The sequence below is a fragment of the Myxocyprinus asiaticus genome, chromosome 24, assembly GCF_019703515.2.
Source record: "Myxocyprinus asiaticus isolate MX2 ecotype Aquarium Trade chromosome 24, UBuf_Myxa_2, whole genome shotgun sequence".
In the NCBI taxonomy this organism is placed as follows: Eukaryota; Metazoa; Chordata; class Actinopteri; order Cypriniformes; family Catostomidae; genus Myxocyprinus; species Myxocyprinus asiaticus.
This window is the reverse complement of record NC_059367.1, coordinates 20,033,819-20,047,301: the sequence shown is the minus strand read 5'-3', so window position 1 is coordinate 20,047,301 and position 13,483 is coordinate 20,033,819. Positions and strand designations below refer to the sequence as shown.

Below are 13,483 nucleotides of genomic sequence, written 5' to 3'. Positions count from 1 at the left end.
AGTCTGATACCAAATATACACCCTTGAACAAGTGTTTTATCTGTTTTGTTTTTTTGTTTGTTTTTTTTGTCAACTTTCCCCATGTATTTCAATGGATTATGTGAAGCTTATTTTGGACATTTTGTTCCTTCTTTCTGAAAGTATTCATATACTATTGAAGCATTTTGTGACAGATGACAAATGTTTTCATGTTCAGTACCTCTGATTGGTGCATCTGTTTTTGTCTTAGCAATCTTTAGGTTAGATGAGGATGTTGTTTCAGATATTTTGTGTAGTTAATATGCTGACATTTTAATTGTTGTGCAGAAAGATGAGCTAATATACTAAGACTATTCTCAATTTAGATTGGATAATATGCTGTTTGTTATCCAATTTAAACTTAAATTATGAACAACCATTGAAGATCTGTGTGATAAGTGTATGATACCATCATGCTACAGCTTATAACAAGTCATTTGCATTTATTCTTAACAAATTATGTGGATTTCTTTCTCAACCTTCAACAGACAAAAACAGGATATACTCTTCTGCAAAACAGTGCAAACACAGGATACTGTATGTGGTTTAACTGTTAGAATTGTTGAATCTCTTAAAATATAACATCTGTAAAACTAGAAATAACTTTTGAAACTATTGTTTGCAAAGACTACGTAGTGCTGCACTGCAAGTATGAAAGAATTGTAGATATTTATATAATCTTTTGTAAATGTACACTCACTGAGCTCTTTATAAGGAACACTGGTCCTAATAAAGTGCCCGACGTGGTCTTCTGCTGTTGTAGTCCATCTGTCTCAAGGTTTGATGTGTTGTCCATTCTGAGATGCTATTCTGCTCACTACAATTGCACAGAGTTGTTATCTGAGTTACCATAACCTTTCTGTCAGCTTGAACCAGTCTGACCATTCTCTGTTGACCTTTCTCATCGACAATGCATTTCTGTCAGCAGAACTGCCATTCACTGGATGTTTTTTGTTTTTGACACCATTCTGAGTAAACTATAGAGACTGTTGTGCATGAAAATCCAAGGAGATCAGAATTTACAGAAATACTCAAACCAGCCTGTCGGGCACCAACAATCACGCCGTGGTCAGAATCACTGAAATCAAATTTTTTCTGCATTTTGATGGTTGATGTGAACATTAACTGAAGCGCCTGACCCCTATCTGCCTGATTTTATGCACTGCACTGCTGCCACACTATTGGCAGATTAGAATATCGAATAAATAAGTGGGTGTACAGGTGTTCCTAATAAAGTGCTCAGAGACTGTCTATTTGTCAGCAAAACTAATTTCAAGCAGTTACAGCTGAAGTCAGAAGTTTACATACACTAAGGTTGAAGTCATTAACTTATTTTTTTCACCACTCCACAGATTTCATATTAGCATTTTGGCAAGTCGTTTAGGACATCTACTTTGTGCATGACATAAGTAATTTTTCCAACAATTGTTTACAGACAGATTGTTTAACTTTTAATTGACTATATTACAAAAGATAAGCTGAGGCTCTACTTACAGCAGGAGTTCACACGTAACATTGACAGTGTGACACCGCAAATTACAAATTGTGTCCTATTTTTCTTTTATCATAGCTACAACCAGGTAGTCTCTCTCTGTGTCTGTCTCTCGCTCTCTCTCTGTGAGAGTGTGAAGAGATGGAGTGTGAGGTGTTAGTGTGCAGGTGTTGGAACATGTCGTTAGCACACATTCTTGGCTCAGGTCTCTTTTCCTACATCGACACAACCCAAGACCATCACTCCCCAGGGCTGTAGGAAACAATGTCCCAGCGGTCACTTTACTTCTCTTCCAGCTCGGAAAAGTCGAACAGCATTCTCCAGAACAAATAAAAAGGAAAAAACATTTCCAGTCTTCCAGTTGCACCTGTTGCCCCTGTTATTTCATTTCGATTTTCTCTCAGATCAGACAGACAGACTAAACTGCTCGGTTGAGAATGTTTTTTCTTTTTTTGTTTACTTAAAGCCTGAATTTTGTATGTAAATGTAAAATGTGTCTGATTTTGACAAATTTGTTTGTAGAGTTTTATTTCTGTGCCAAATGATCAGATTTCCCAGACACTCTCTGAGTTTGCCATTGGTTGGACAAACTCAAATTCACGCCATTGGTTGCTATGTTGGGCTGGTTGGGATGCTCAAACAAGTAGAGCACTTGTTTGATAGCATTACACAGAGGGGAAATCAACCTATGAATGGCTTACTTATTGTTGACACTCCATGTTAAGCTGGGACAGGAGAAAGTATTTCAACATTGAAAAAATGACACACTTCAGTTTTAAGTCTACTTACTGCTCTGGAAAATGAAAACAAAGTAAGTAAAAGAAGATTTTTGCAATTGACTTTTATTGCTTATACATTTATACTTATTTACTTGTGCAATTGAGCATTTGACTCTGATACTAAATCAGATAGAATGTCATGGGAAAAATTTACCCACTTCCTCTTCAAATTCACTTACCGCTCTGGAAGATGGAACTAGAGGAAGTGAAAAACGATGAGTTTACTTTTTTAAATTTATATTTCTTGTAATTGTGCAAGTGACTAATGCTAAATCAACAAGAATGTGGTGGTAAAAAATAAGCTGCATCTTAGCCAAGGGAACATCTTCTGAACTTCCTCTTCTATAATTGAGGATATCATTCCTACAGTAGCTGTGTGTGTGTGTGTGTGTGTGTGTGTGTGTGTTTAAGAAAAAGAGCAAGATATAGACAGTGAGCTTAGGTGTGTCTTAGCCCTGTGACGGTGAAAAGTCTGTTTACAGGATATACTGTAGATCAAAAGAGTGGAATGTGGAGAGTGTGAGAGGTTCCAGTCCACCCTAAAACAGAAACACGTACTTGCATTCTACATCATGAGTGTCTTCACATAGCAGAGGATCACACTGCTTTCTCGGATATGTGTCCTTTGATACAGAGAAGAATCTGTGATATTGGTCACCAGGTGCTAAAAATATTGCAACTCATTTAAATGGTAGAATCAAAATTAGAGCTACGAAATCTTTACATCAGTGGTTGACAAAGTGTGGGGCGCACCCCCATCTAAATCATGCTCACTTTCACACAATCAAATTTGCTGCAGTGACAATACACAAGAAGTTTATGTTCAATGTCTTTTGTGCTTTTATGTGCTATCGGAGCCTGAGTCACAATCACAATCCTGTCATCCCTCATCCTTCGGTACAACAGATGAAAAAATAATATGTGAATAAAGTCAAGTGAAATATTACAATTGACCCTGACAATTCTAAAGTTATTAAAGTAATTACTTGAAAGTAAGTGAATAATTAAAGTAATGGCAAGTAGAATGAAAACGGGATTGAAGCAGTTTGCCCATTTCTTGTAAACATCTTAAAAAAAAAAAAAAAATTCTGTGATCATTTACTAATCCTCTTGTTTTTCCAAACCAGTATGAATTTCTTCCATGAAACACAAACGCGGAAGTTCCAAAGAAGAAAAGAAGTCATGGGTTTGGAACAACATTAAGGTGAGTAAATGTTGACAGAATTTTCATTTTTGTGAGAACTATCCCTTTAAGCCATTTCTTATATGTGAAGCCATCCCTACATACTTCTAATGTCCTACATTTCTTTCAGGGAAGGTCAACACAATCCATCTTGGTGTAAGTGTGGGTCAAAATAATCAGATTGGTGTAAATCAAAAAGCATAGCCAATGAGAGACACTTTCCCATATTGTGTCCTAGGCCTCTTTATGCAGTTCTAAACATTTTCTGAAAAACCACTAAGTATTCTTGTCCTCACTAAATAACCATGCTTTGACATCGCACAACAGAGGCTACAGTCAGTTTCTCAGATGGGAAATGACGCTTGGTTGTCAGCAGGAGATAATAACGCTAGTTTTACCACCCAGTTCCCTTACACTCCCACAGCCTAATTTGTGTCAGTGCTGAGATACTGAACCAATCCAAAACTAGGTTTCATTCAACAGTCTAAGGCTAAATTGGCCCTTGTGACATTTATGGCAGCCATACTTGCTTTTGAAAGGCATTTTAAGTGGGGAACAATAATACCGTTGAGACATCTCTAGGGCAAATTTACCATAAAATGGTAAAATGACCATAAAAGCCAATTGTAAATTGTCCAGAGAGCCAACAAAAGACATGGGTGTATAGAACACAAGTAGAGACTGTCAAATTACCCTCTCACTTTTTCTCAAGACAAATGTCACAGTTAAAGGGCATCATGTGGATGTAGATTTATCTATTCATAAATAAATACACAGATATGTACAGACACAAATACTAACTCTTTCAGGTCCCTTTGAGAAATTTGAACTTTTTCCTAACCAATTTGTAGGAGTTAATTGTTTCCAGTCAGCTGTTGGAGCTACTGGAATGTTGGCTTCTATCAACATATCCAATGACCTGTCAATTACATTCTGACTTCCGCATGACTTCCTGTCAGAGGAAGGTCTCTTCACTTCACACACTCAGCTGGACAGAGACTCGCATTAGAGACAAGGATGTGGTCAGACTGTACAGAGGTCTCAGCCCTTGATGCTTTTGTGCTGGAGAGAAATGCAGCCTTATTGTAATACTGTATAAAACATTTACAGTGTTGATTCTTGAGATATGGGACAAAAAATGTCCCACAGTTTTACCTGCCATTAGTATTCAAAATAGCAATACTACTACTATGATGAAAAATATACATCTTTAATAAGGTTTTACAGCATCACAGTCCATATACTTTTTGTCAAAACGGTCAGATATTTATGAAAACATTAAAAAGTTGTCAATTTCAAAGTCAGACTTCATCTTGAAGGCCATCTTTCCACATTTCACCTGATTCAAGGGCAAACAGGCTCCATTGTGTTTTTTTAAATTTTATTTATTGTTTTTTTTATTGCTCCCCTTTTTCTCCCCAATTTGGAATGCCCAATTCCCAATGCGCTCTAAGTCCTCATGGTGGTGTAGTGACTCACCTCTGTCCGGGTGATGGAGGATGAATCTCAGTTGCCTCCGCGTCTTATCACTTGGCTTGTTGAGTGCGTTACCACGTGTGGCAGCTTCACGCTATTCTCCGAGAGTGAACCATATTATAGCGACCACGAGGAGGTTACCCCATGTGACTCTACCCACCCTAGCAACCAGGCCAATTTGGTTGCTTAGGAGGCCTGGCTGGAGTCACTCAGTACGCCCTGGATTCGAACTCATGACTCCAGGGGTGGTAGTCAGTGTATTTACTTGCTGAGCTACCCAGGCCCCCCCGGCTCCATTGAGAATTTTACATAATTGTGTTAATACCTGTCAAAACTAAGAACTGTCATCTCCATCGACCAAAATGTAAAATAATTGTTTCAGATTTTAGAGAATTTTCCTCATTTGAAATTGGTTCTATTAATAGCTTGCAACACCAGAAGACCGAAATAGCTTCTACATGCATCTTCAGTTGTAAAGTCCAATCTATAACTTAAGGTTTATTGGTTGCAGAGTAAACAGAAAATCCAACTAGGAAAAGTGCTGTATTTCTGCATGCTGCTCATACCTGAGATATTACAACAAATACTGCTGAGCTCTAGCTGAGATAGCTAAATTAAACACATCCGCTAAAATTAAGACTGCAGGTTGTAAAATGTCAGGAGTGTCTTTTCAACTTTCAGTTGTCTTTCATCCTGAGAGTGTATCAGGTGTCACACTTTATGAAAGCTTTAGGACTTCCTTTATTGGCTTTCACCAAGCTGTGGCAGAAACCTTTTCACTGCCAATGGATCCAGCCACTACTTTACACAGATGACTCATAGTGGTGGTTGAAAGACAGAGAGGTCTTTGAGTGTGAGATGAGACATCAGAGAATATGGTGCCATATACCAAAGGCCCTCCTTGCTAAAAAAAAAACAAAAAAAAAACAGCTTATACCAGCAGAAAGTCCCATGTTGGTTCAGGCTGATATGGTTTGGTGTTAATTTAGCTGGTGGCCATGATCTTCACCAGAAAGAAGTTGGATCTTTCGCAACAGAACCTCATGACAACTTGAAATTATGTCCTGTGGGATTATTCCTCATGACATGGGGAAATTATAAAATATTGTATGACTTGCCTTGTATAAAAGGGCACAACTTTTAATCTTATAGAGACTAACATATCAATAAACAATTTCAAATTGATAAGGAATCACATTTTAGCTAGCCTCATATCCAACACTTTATTTTCAGAAAGGAAATGTCTGTACAAAGTTCCAAACCACAAAGTTTTCTTTATTCCGTGCTACACAAAAGTGATTGTCCTGTAAAAATCATGTTTAGGGTTTGGGTAAAGTGTTAGACTTTATGGATAGATTTAGGTTTGGGTTAGGGGTTAAACTTTTATTACCATTGTTAAAACTCCCAATTTTCTTCTGTGGTACATAAAAGTGATTTTCCCCCTTGAATATATTGGTTGTCTGGAGACCAGCACACCAGCATCCAAAACATATAACGTTGACCATTAGTGATCTTTTCTACAGGGCTGTTATTGTCATGGAAATATTGTTATAGGAAGCTACTCAATGGCTCTCAACCCATCTGCAAAAGAACAAATCAGACACCCATTTCAGTGTGAGAACCAACTTTTTATTGTTTGTTTTTGTGATGGTCCATATTCAATATTTATAACTCTGCTTTTTCCCAAGTGAATCGGAAATACTGTACAATATCAATGACATTGACTAAAAGACTAGAATAGTCCTTTCCTTGTAGAACTAACAGTATATTTTGACTAGTAATCTGAATGTGCTCTCACCCAACAGAATAGGGTTTGACAAAAGATAAAAGAGCATTGCTCTTCTTTAGCAGTGAAGCCCTCTGACGCAGCTACTCTTAGAGCAACAGCAATTACTTTGGCCTCACAAACCATCTAACAAACATCCAACCAAAGAAAAAGCCTGCAGAAATATTGCTTGTAAATCTAAGACTAGTACAACACACATGTGTAGACTTCATATTGATAGAGAGTAATGGTACACATTTTATCAGTGTCCTTACTAAATAACTTGCAAATAATTGGTACTGTACTTTGGGGGGTTAAGAAAACATTTACATTCACATCAAGTATATTTCCAATGATTAAAATGGCACTTCCAGAGTGCAAAAGTACTCTATGTTTGACTTTCCTCCCTTGTACTTGTATACATTCAAGACACAAAGAGTGGAATGCCCCAGCTAACACTACTAACAAAGAATTTGTTGAATATAGACAGACTAAACTTAAAGAGCGAGAACATTTTGACCTTTGACGAAACTAATAAGCAGCAAACAATAATATTGCGGATACTAAGGCCAGAGGAGATTACAGTTGTTGTCTGTGTGATAAGCTGACGTCTACATCAAATTGAAACCAACATTTACATTAAAAGCGTAAAATGAAAATTCAGTTCAAGTGCGCTAACAAACAATCTTTGCGGCGTGTAGATCAAGAAGACAGATGTGCTCCAGATGTTCACCAAGGAACCAAAACTCATGGCTGGGGGTGTATCAGAGGAAAGTAAGGGACTCACAACATCAAAATAGCAAAAATAAAACTGCTTTTGTTTTACACACATACACACACAATTGATACAACAGACACTACCCCCATACAACACGTACACTAATACACAGTGTACAAAATATTTAAATATTCTACGTCTTAACTGTACAACTATATCATACACATCATTGTTACAAGATTCACCAGTTTGCCTTTCATAGATTTCTTACCATTAATTTAACAAAATGTACACCGATATTTACAGATATAATATTTAGAATCACAATGTACATAAATATACAGTATAACACTTTGCTCACAAACATTATGGCCTTCAGCACCTATTGAAAAGCAAGAGGTGCTTGTTATACATTTAATAAATTGCAATCAACTAAAATATGGCTCAGCGTTTACACTAGAATGAACTCAAGATATAAAGAGGTCTCAGAGCTGCAGTTATTTTCATGTTTTCAGGCCAAATTAAAAGAGCTTTAGCTCAGGAATCGTGGTACGCTCTCATGAACAGGTCTGTGCTTCATAATTTGTTAACAAAAAGGCCAACAGAGAGATGCATATGAGCCACATTGTGCCAAATGATTCCAGATTGTCTACAACACTTAGTGTATTAGCTTTAGTTGGTGAGTCTGATCAATATCTGTAAAGGCTGTGGTGACTACAAGCGATTCTAACAGAGGACATTTGCAATAATGTAATAATCAGTTACCAGCACCTAACATCACAGCAGTATATGTATGATTGTAATTGCTTTAGTCCGTGCTTATGATCTCACTGGAATGTCAAGTGAGTGATCTGGTTATTGCTTCTCAACAAAATGTCATAGTAAACATTTTTAGACTTTAAACTCCCTCCCTATGCTCCCTAAAGCATCATCAGATCATGCAATGTAAATCTGCTTCTGAAAGTTGTGCTTGGCTTTGTGCTAATGCAGCCCATTAAAGATGCACTCAGTAATTTCTTCCTCATTAAAACAATTTTACACATGAAGAAATGAAGAGTACTTTTGACTAATATGATTAAAATGATAATCTGACAACAGCTGTTTTGTTCTAGGGTGAGTCGCCTCATAAGGACCTCCATGTTGAGATCACATGACCAGTATGGGTGACATATGCCTGTGTATAGGGTATTTCTACAATAACATCTGTAATCAAAATCTTTTACGTGATGCTGCAGCCACGCCAATAGGTGTCACTATAAATCTGAGATTACTTTTGTATTGTCCAGCGCAACATAAACATAAAATTACCGAGTGCACCATTAAGCATGCGTTTGCTCCTGCTGGTGAGATCAGTTTGTTTGTGTGTGTGTGTGTGTGTGTGTGTGTGTGCCTGTATCACTTCTTTGTGCTTTTTAAACTGCTTTTATTTGTCACAGTCTTTTCAAATATCTGTTGATGTCAAATTTAATGTGGGAGACCATAGGATTTAAATGGAAAACTGCAGTCCTATCAGGATTTCTCTGAAATTTTTCCAAACATTGCGAGGCCTGTCGATCTCCTGGTCGCGATCATTTGATTTAAAGGGATAGTTCACCCAAAAATGAAAATTCTCTCATCATTTACTCACCCTCATGCCTTTCTAGATGTGTATGACTTTCTTCTGCAGAGAATATCTCAGCTTTGTTGGTCCTTACATTGTAAGTGTATGGTGACCAGACATTTGAAGCTCTAAAAATCACATAAAGAGTAATCCATAAGACTCCAGTGGTTTAATTCATATCTTCAGAAGCGGTATGATAGGTGTGGATGAGAAACAGATAAATATTTTTGTCCTTTTTTAGTATAAATCTCAACTTTCACTTTCACATTTTGAAAGTAAAAGTGGAGATTTATGGTAAAAAAGATCTGTTTCTCACCCACACTGATCATATTGCTTCTGAAGATATGGATTTAACCACTGGAGTCATAAGGATTACTTTTATGCTGCCTTTATGTGATTTATGGAGCTTTCCACCACTTGCATACAGAGTTATTTTTCTAAAATTCTTTGTGTTCTGCAGAAGAAAGAGTCGTACACATCTGGGATGGCAGTAAATGATGGGCAATTTTCATTTTTATGTGAACTATCCCTTTTGACAGCAATTATCTGAGAGAACTGCAATTATTGAGCAATTCAAATTCTAATCACATTTTAAGCAAATATAGAAATGCCAATCATGAACACTGTTCATGACTGTTGAGTTTCATTATCCGGTGCAACAGTGCATAATGTGAGCACTCCAAATGAACTGAGGCCGTCACCAACCTGCCATTTAGAGCAGCTCCTGAAGAGTGTGTGAAGATTAAACGCTAGCTGTGATGTACTCGCGCTGTTTAAGTGTTTAGAGATGGCTATCGACAGTGAACGCAAAATGTTCCAAAACATTAACATTCATGTTTAGGCAAATGTTCTTGGTTATTGTGGGTTCATACACACAGGGTTAATGACATACTGTGACACAGATGAGGAGATGCTTACTCCATTACCGTGGAGAAGATACAATGGTGACTCTGCAGTTGGATGTGTCTTGACTGCTTCAAGCTTTTCGAGCACTTGTTTTACCGCAGTCAAAATGGAGAAAAGCAATCGGATTACATTAGTTAATTGCGGAAATTACACAAAATTGCCAGCTACCAAAAGTAATGCGGGGACTGGTTGAATGTGCTTAAATTCCTGGAGGGACTGTGTACTCTCCTCTCTTTTCTCTACCCATCACTTCTTATTAATCACTTGGTTGCTGTTGAAACCAGAAGCAATTTCTAGGACTTTAGCCTTATACGAGTTGTGGTGGCTCAAAGGAATATTTCATGGTTACAGTGCAAGAAGTTGTTCAAATTCTGCCCGACTTATATTTAAAATAAATAAATAAACCAATTAAAATAGCATATATTTGTGAGTACATCTGCAATATTGCTGTTTTTCATTGCAAATTATCTTCTGATTTCACTGGACTGAATAGCTTTTAGTTAATGTCACAGCCATGACCATGATTTGCTACTCGCTATGGCTAGTCAAAAGTAAGTGGTAAAAGGGGGAAGGACATTCTCATTCTAGAGAGCATTTATTGGACAAAATGAGTGAGTGCAAGATGAGTCATTAAAGTTTATTGTCAATTTTCCTGGAAGAAAACTGTAAAATTTAATGCGTATACCTGCAAAAAGTAAATTGTCAACTTTTAGCATAGAGATGATATTAAAGCTTACAAACACAGACTAAAAGCCACAAAACTCCAATTATGATATTATTTAACAGGCTATATCTTTAAGTTTTTTAATTACTAGTAAGGAGTGGATTCAGAGTGAAATAATCTTCGGACAGCTTACCTGCAGCAGCTGTTTTTTATTGTATTTTTAGCTAGAAATCACATATTTTTTAGGGGGTAAGTAGGGTCAAGAAATACCTAGTGTCGTATTGTGCTTAAACAGTGCAGCTCTGGGGCCTCTTGTCAAGAAAAGGTAAATTGCACAACCCAAAACTGGCACAAGTAAACTACAAAACAAACAATATATCTTTCACACTTATCGTTAGAATAGTCTAAACGATAATGAGTGGCACCAGCCCTGCACAGAGGGCGGTAATGCAGAGGTCAAGCGCACAAAAAAAAAAAAAAAAAAAAAAAACTACTAATCAACAGTAAACAGTGACACCATGTGGATAATCTTCTACTACTGCAGGAGCAACTATAACATTTACTTTATCACTTACTGGACAACTACACACTACAATAAACAAATTGTGCATTTAAATTCTGTTGATTAAATTATTCTGAGTTTTAGATCATTGTGCTCTTTTTGACTGCTTGATAAGGGTATACTGCAATTGGCATTTTAAACTGATAAATATCAGTTTAAAAATTCTGTCAACATTTACTCACCCTCATATTGCTAAAAACCTGTATGATTTTCGTCTCCTGAAAGAAAAAGTCTTACGGGTTTGGAAAAACATAAGGGTGAGTAAAAGATGACAGAATTTTTTTTAATATTGTCTGAACTGTCCCTCTAAATAATTTCATGTCTGGAGGGATGGCTTCACATATTTCTAACATACTAAATCTCTTTCATGGAATGGCACCACAATCCATCTTTGTGCAAATGCAGGCCAAAAGGGCTGTAGCTGTTTAATTATTTTCCCCAAAATGCAGTTGTTGCTAGGGATACCACAAGGCCCTTATAAGAACATCTAGTAGCACCCCCCACACCCAAGAAGGGCTCATTAACATGCAGCCGTGCTGTCTCTGACACAGGTTCCCCTGGGTAACCAGCCTAGTCTGTGTCTATTTTTACCTCAACAACCTTTGTGACAGACGCAAATGCTACACTGCAGCTGGATGATCTAACGGTTTGCTGTTTTACTCTTCAATATAGCTTAGGTGTTCCAATAAGGCCCACAATCATCTCTCACTTTCCACCTCTCTTCTTCAAACTATTCTCTCCTTTTCCGCCCCTCTTCTGCTCCCTAAATCTATTCTTACTGGAAAAAATACTGAAATTGAAACTGAAATTTTCTCTGGGTGCAGAGTATTTTCTAAAGGGATAGTTCATTCAAAAATGAAAATGTTGTCATTGTTTACTCATCCAGATGTGTTCCAAACCTGTATGATTTACTTTCTTCTGTGGAACACAAAAGGAGATCTGAAAGAACGTTACAATTCACTTTCATTGTATGGAAAAAAAGATGCAATGAAAGTTAATGGTGACTGAGGCTGACACTCTGCCTAACATCTCTTTCCATGTACCATGGAAGAAAGTACGTCATGCAGGGTTAGAATGACATGAGGGTGAGTGAATAATGACAGAATTTTCCTTTTTGGGTGAACTTTACCTTTTAGAGCACATAAGTCAAACTAAAAAGAAGAGCATGCTTAGGCTTATAGATTATTAGGCAGTGAGCATTTAAGGGCAGCAAGTCTCGTTTACATAAGGCGGTCTTCACTGTTTTCACTCACAACCACACGTGACACAAACTAAGACGAAATAAACTTTGGTTCCTAAAGAAAACTGATCCTATTCTTCCAGCTCAGTATTTAACCCTGGCGTTACCTTATAGACACGCAACTGCTTTTGTGTTAATTTACATTAACATTTGTTACATATTTTGCCATTTGTTTTTTTAAATTAATTAAACAGGGTTTTCTTCATGAAAACCTTGGACAATTTATAGAGGAATAAATATTAAAAAATAATAAATAAAAATAAATAAATATATTTTTAATCTCTGAAATGTGCTCAATTATGAGGTCATGTATGCAAAATTTTAAAGTGCGAGTGACAGGTTTTTTCTTCTTTTTTTAAATATCAACTGTCACCATACCTTTTTGAAATTCCACACAGATGTCCTTATTCCATATGTTCCAGAGATTAGCAGCGCAAGTTTGGAAAATGGAGTGTTAACAAGGGCCAAATGTTTCTCTATGCAGTAAACTCAATATATGCATATATTAATAAGACAAACACTACTTTTTAACCATTTAAATGTTTTGTGCCATAAACATAACAGTAACTAAAAACAATGTACAGTAGTTTTCAGTACTATTACCTATTAGGAGTTGAAACTTTCTTAATTGAAATGTCACTTGGAATTATTATTACATGTATTCTGTAATATAGACTAGTCTCCTCCAAGCACTATAACTGCCAGTACAAAGTTAACAACTGAAGATTTCACATTTACATACTGGCTTAGAGCTGGGTTGCAAAGTGAAGCTGAGAGAATGAATGCCAGCTAATGCCATTTAAAAAAAAAATGCAGATATGTAAATGTTGGTGTTAAATTAAAGGGATAGTTCACCCAAAAATTCAAATTCTCTCATCATTTGCTCACCCTCTTTCCATCTCAGATATGTATGACTTTCTTCTGCTAAACACAAATTAAGATTTTTAGAAGAATATCTCAGCACTACAGGCAAGTAAATGGTGGCCAGATCTCCAAAAATCATATAAAGGCAGCATAGAAGTAATCCATACAACTCCAGCAGTTAAATCCATGTCTTCTGAAAAGATATGATAGGTGTGG

At 36.8% G+C, this 13,483-nt stretch overlaps 1 long non-coding RNA gene across 1 annotated transcript; it reads left to right on the top strand.

Annotated features, from left to right (window-relative positions):
• Positions 1-2,206: 2,206 nt before the first annotated feature.
• Positions 2,207-4,876, top strand: LOC127414974 (uncharacterized). The gene is made up of 4 exons (XR_007892888.1): positions 2,207-2,321; positions 3,417-3,493; positions 3,603-3,628; positions 4,324-4,876. It is a non-coding gene; the product is annotated as an uncharacterized LOC127414974 (long non-coding RNA).
• The last annotated feature ends 8,607 nt before the right edge of the window (positions 4,877-13,483 follow it).